Source organism: Octodon degus, unplaced genomic scaffold (assembly GCF_000260255.1).
Source record: "Octodon degus isolate 3935 unplaced genomic scaffold, OctDeg1.0 scaffold00438, whole genome shotgun sequence".
Taxonomy (NCBI): Eukaryota; Metazoa; Chordata; class Mammalia; order Rodentia; family Octodontidae; genus Octodon; species Octodon degus.
This window is the reverse complement of record NW_004525014.1, coordinates 314,083-320,661: the sequence shown is the minus strand read 5'-3', so window position 1 is coordinate 320,661 and position 6,579 is coordinate 314,083.

Genomic DNA, 6,579 nt, shown 5'->3' with positions numbered 1-6,579 from the left:
CAAAAGTCAATAGCTTTCCTCTACACAGACAACAAACACACTGAGAGGGAAATTATAGAAACAATACCTTTTACAATAGCACCGAAGAAAATGAAATACCTTGGAATTAACCTAACTAAAGAAGTCAAAGAACTTTTCAATGAAAATTGCAGTACTCTTAAAAAGAGATCCTAGAGAATTTCAGAAAATGGAAAGATATCCCATGCTCCTGGATAGGAAGAACCAACATTGTGAAGATGGCCATAATCCCAAAATTGCTGTACAGACTTAATGCAATCCCTATCAGACTACCACTGACATATCTCACAGGTATAGAGAAATCATTTCTAAAATTTATCTGGCACAGTAAAAGACCTAGAATGGCAAAGGCAATTCTGGGTAATAAAGACAAGGCAGGTGGCATTACCATTCCTGACTTGCAATTATACTAAAAGTCTGCTGTGACAAAATCAGCATGGTACTGGCATCAAAATAGACCTGAGGATCAATGGAATAGATTAGAAGATACTGAAGCCCCTATGAACAAACTCACCCACCTTAAATTTGACAAAGGGGCCAAACATACTCACTGGAAGAAAGACAGCCTCTTTAACAAATGGTGCTGGAAAAACTGGCTCTCTACATGCCGAAAATTCAAGCTTGACCCAGGTCAATCACCATGCACTAAACTACAGTCAAAATGGATTAAAGATCTAAACATTAAAGCAGAGACACTAAATATCCTGGAAGAGCAAGTAGGAGGAACGCTTGAAGACATAGGGGTAGGCAAAGAGTTCGTGGACAGAAATAAAATCGCACTAGTAACAGTTGAAAGAATTAACAATTGGGATCTGCTCTTACTGAGAAGTTTTTTCACGTCAAAAGAAATTACAAAGAAAGTGAAAAGGCACCCGAAAATTTGGAAAATATCATGACAAATAAGTACTCAGACAAAGGTCTGCTCTCTAGAATTTATAAAGAACTAAAAAACACTAGGGCCCCAAGATTTAACGACCCAATTCAGAAATGGGCATCCGAGATGAACACACGCTTCTAAGAGGAAGAAATTAAAGAAGCGAATAAATATATGAAAAAATGCTCCACATCACTAGCCATTCGTGAAATGCAAATTAAAACCACATTGAGATATCATCTCACCCCAGAAAGAATGGCTATCATAAAGAAATCACCCAACAACAAATGTTGGAGAGGCTGTGGGGAAAAAGGAACCCTTCTCCACTGCTGGTGGGAATGTACATTGGTGCAACCGTTATGGAAATCAGTATGGAGACTCCTTAGAAAAGTTGGTCTGGAAATCCCCTTTAAACTAGCTATTCCTCCACCGGGAATTTTCCCAGGGGATCTGAAAACATCATATCATAGGGATATATGTGTGCCTATGTTTATAGCAGCACAATTTGTGATAGCCAAATCTTGGAAACAACCAAGATGCCCATCACCTGAGGAATGGTTGAAAAAGATGTGTTATTTTTACACAATGGAGTATTATTCAGCAAGTAAGAATGATAAACTGCAACCCTTTATATTGAAGTGGTTACCACTTGAACATATACACATAAGTGAAATAAACCAGACACACATGTGTAAATATCGTATAGTCTCCCTAGTGTAAGAACTCCAAAGAAGAAATACAAATAGAAAGATATAATACAAGTAAAAGGAAAGAAGGATCTCATGGACTAACTAATCAAGAGAGGGAAAGGAGTAAAGCTAGGAAAAATAACAATGTCAAGCCATACAGTTATATGTAAAAGATGAGCAAGGCAATGATCCTGAGTATATTCAGAAGATTTTTTAATCTAGCATTTAATTGGAAAGATTCTCACCCTGACTAACTATATATACTGATACCTGTGAACTAAGCTACTGCACTGCAGATGATAATTTGTAATAGTAGTTTCATGATTGGAGTGCCTGTCATTCTGGTATTCTGAATATTGGTGGCTTGTCATGACATGCCAGTTACTGCTATGATGCCTCTCAGGTCGGTGGATGTTCAAGAAAAAGGGGGTGGTGAATGAAAGCAAGAGACAGGAAAAGGAATATTGTGGGAGGGTCCTGCTTCAAGGTTGTATATGGTGAGATTTTTCGACTTATGTGCAAACATGAGAAGTATATAATTCTTTATCCTATTTTTAAAATATAATCTAATTTTTAAATGTTTTTTCATCATATTATATAGGGACTTACAGTTCAACATATCAATACTTGATGAAAAATACCTGTTCCTTATTGTGTCTAAGATGTTTGAAATGCAGAGAGATAGTGAGGTTAAGCTTGATAGCCTAAATCATTTGATAATAACAATAAGCTTATCTTCTGGATGGTTAACAACCTAAATTTGCAGACCAAAATTAGAGAAAAAGGAGGACTACAAGAAAAGCCAACATTTTGGCCATAGCCTTCTAAGGTCAATCAAGACTCAGGACATATGAGAACTTGTACTGTAACATCATGTACCTTGGTAGTTACCCAAGTTTTCTAATCAAGGAGATTATGGGGCCTAAGAGGAAAGTGATCGATGATGTAGAGTATGCCTAAGGAGAGTCATATGGAGAGAAAACACTCTCTCAGGCTTTCACAGACAGTACATTGGCCAAGCAATGGCAGTGACTCATCCACATGGCTGAGTGTAACAAAGGTTCTACAATCTGAGTTACAGAATCTCAGGATAAAACCTGAGGGGATTTCACTGACCTTCTCAGACCCAAAAGCTACAACTCTTGTTGCATAGGCCCTGCTTTACCTTGGTCTTAACCATCCCGTAGAAAAGTATGAAGATGAAATATAGGATGTAAAGCCATGCTGTTATGTTGAGTTGTGGGGGACTCAGGTCAATAATTTCTGACATTGCCAATTAAACAGAAGATCCAATGTTATTATGGGCTACTGGACTCTTTTAGAATATTTTGCTGAGTTTACACATCTATAATATTCAAATAATGGAACATAGAAAAAAAGGGGTATACAGATGAATGTCCATTTTGTATCTGTGTATTCAAAGTGGTTAGGATAGATATATAGATACATTCTCTTAATGAATGGAATTATTTGTTTAAATGGTATTTGTAAATAGGATCTCAAGTTTACATATTGTACAGCAATTAACCACTAAGAAGAACATATGCAGTGTGTTAGTTATTGAAACTGTACTACCAGTTTAATTTGAAACTGTCTCATTGCTATCTGTTTATCAATAAAATTTTGAAAAAAAAATGAAAGAGTGAAAGCTTTGACTTGGGGGACAATTAACAAGACAAATGGGGGTCTAAACAGACACCTGGCCTAGGTCAGAGCCAGGTGAGCAGCTCCTGTTCACCTCAAGGAAAATGCAATAGAGTGGAAAGGCAAAGAGAGCTACATAACCTGATCTTTTATAAGAAGTCCCTCCTATCAGATCAACACATTGCACAGCTGAGGCCATAAAAAACACAAGCTGGCCTACTAAGGAATGTGCACATAGGCTGTGGAAAACCTGTTAGGGTTTTAGGGCCTGGGATCCCATAAGATCACTCTGAGGAGCCGATCAAGCATTGACAAGTTCCAATAGGCACCCACAAAGTAAAGGTCTCTACCATTTCTGCCAAAGGAAGCTAAAGACAAAGGTCCTCAGGTGTTAACCTTTCTGCAGATCCCTACCTACACCTCACAGGCCAGCTATATGTTGCCTGACTCCTCCTTTCTGGCAAATAAAGAGTTTTTGTTTTCTCTGTTACTCTTGGTTTCCATAATTCCTTTTGGCTCGGTTACAAATCCAAACGAGCAGCTCGGACAGTGACGCTGCCGTGCACATCTCTTTGGACTACAGCTAAGAAGCCATAGGACACACCCCTGGCCGTGAGAGAGCAGGAAGGGCCACGTAACGCCCGCCAGCGACAGAAGCCATAGCTTGAATTCTAACACACACACACACACACACACACACACACACACATACACACACACGCACACACACACGTATTTGCAGAGTAATTAGTCCACATAATGGGGCCACCACCAACATGTCAATCTCCCCTGCTTTTAGGAAGCGAGCATGATGGGAAAAAATATCATCTCAATATTCTGTGCAGATTCTAACCGCGGACCCAAGTTCCTTAAATGCCCAGCCCTTTCCCTGGATGCCTTCCTGCGCAATGCTTGTTTGCTGCTCACTTTACCTGAATGCCTCCGATAGATCAACAGATTACGTTATGTTTATATAATAATGTAATGAAGAAAACATTTAGCATTTTAATTAAAATTAAAGAAAAAATTTTAGCTTAAATGTGTGCAGATTTACATTCCATTCATATGTTTGCCCACAAAATTGATATAAAATATTTTGTTAATCGTGTGTGTGTGAGTGTGTGTGAAAGATAAATCTGTACCTTATAAAAATAACCAGAGAGCAGAATGTAGATCATGGAAAGAGCTCATAAATATATGAAATAAGACATTTATGTGTCGAATGAATTTAGAAAACAATGTTCATTGAATTCTTAAACAGAAATACAAAAAATACAACCAGGAATATCTACAAATACAAATTCAAGAAAAGATAGATATTGAAGTTAAAATAAACAGTGATTTGGCATCAAACTGGTGTTACAAATAGATTCATTTTGTCAGTCACTTGGAAATTTGACAAATATAGTACATTTTAAAATATATGGATAAAATGATTAAAAGCCTAAAATTAAGGATTAATCTTAATTTGATACATAGAAATGTTTCAGTTTAGATGTACAATGTAATGAATTTTTTTCTTGAATAAAAAATAGCTTCAGTTTGTAAAAATGAATAATTTTTATAATCTTGTATTTAGAACAAAACAACCAGTATAATAATTGTTACACAACTATAAATACAATAGCTTATTAGGAAATCACACTGTATATGTTTTTAAAAAGCTCAAGATGCCAAAGAGATAATTTAAACTGACTTTATACATGTACATAGAAAATATTTTAGAAATAGTTTTAGAGAATTTAATGCCTCTAATGATGTAATGGTCTAATCTTATTGAAGGCTGTATATTCTAAATTGTTGTTAGGTTTTACCTTTTTAAAGCATGTATTTGCTTGTTGCAGAGTCTCACTACCCAGCTCAGATTCATCTTGATCCTCCTGCTTTCAGTCTCCCCAACACTCAGATTACAGGCATGCGCCACCACACGCAGCCTAGGCCAGCTCGGCCAGCCCTGGGTGGTTGGGACTGGAGCTGCCTGTGGTGGGGGGATCCATCCCTGATCCCTGAGCTTGCCTGAGCAAGTGCTGTGGTCTGCTGAGCCATCTCGCCTGCCCCATCAAACCTTTCCTTTGCAAAGGCTTTATTTTAAAAGGTATAATAAATGTGGCAAGCATGATAATGATTGATTTATTTTTAAAGAGCACTGCAAACTTGAAGGCACCAGGAGCAAGAAAAAAGAGTGGCTGAGGGTCCGTGTCCCGTGACAGAGAGGCCAGGCTTTCGCGTGGCCTACAGGGACACACCTACCACCAGCACTGCTCACAGATTTGTACAATGGAAAATTCACAGCATTTCATTTTCGAAACTCTGTACAGTAGGAGTGTTCATTTTCCTCATACACTGAACATATATACATGTTACAGGTTTTAATTACACCAAGATTTGTAAAGTGTTGAACTTAAAAATGAATAAGGAAATCACCAAAGACTAGGCAAGGAACTATACTAAATCTGTAGAGATACATATTCATAAGAAGCAGTATAAAAAGGCGTACAAAAAACTATCAACAATAGATAAATTTTGCATATCTGGTAATCTGAAGAACAAACTTGAAGAAAATCATATGAAGCATAGCAACCACTGTGAAATTCCTGTCATCTTGTTCAGGGAAAATCAGACTGTAATTTTTTTTTACTATATTTTATTCTCTTAGAAAGGTTTTTCTTTTCTTTAATGATTGCTTCCTAAATTGTCCTAAAGAATGAGATATATCACTTTCCTATAAATTAACTCTATTTTATTATCATATCTTATTCAGAATCCAAAATCAGGAAGAGCTGTCTAAATTCTTAGAAACTATTTCTTTGTGAGTTAAATTAAATGAAAGAGATTTATGAAAGATAAGGCAGTACTACCTGGAAATATGCAGCATCTAGTATATCAAAATATTACAGGAACACAAATATTGCAGTGATAACATCGAGCATTTATCGTCTGGCCCTACAAGGTTTACATCCTGCTTCAGATCAGAGGACCGGGACGCTGCGTTCATCACGTGCAGATGGGCACAATGTACCCCACTACTTCAGGGTGTCAGTGTCTGTGAAACAGGACAGAAGCGCCAGATCTGGAATGGAAATTCTGTACGCTTCATTTGAAAGCCGTCAACCGTGAACAAGATATTCATAATTATTGTAAAAAATATAACAAATGGCAATGAGCTGTTTTCATTATACAATTCTATATTTGGATTTGTAGAGAATTCTAGTCACGTAGTTTAGTAATTATTCACATAGTTTAGTAATTATAAACATTTTCTATGGGCTGGAGAGATGGCTCAGTGGTCTAGAGCACCTACTTAGAACAAGCTTAGCAAAAGCATCAGGGACCGCGGTTCAATCCCCCAGCACC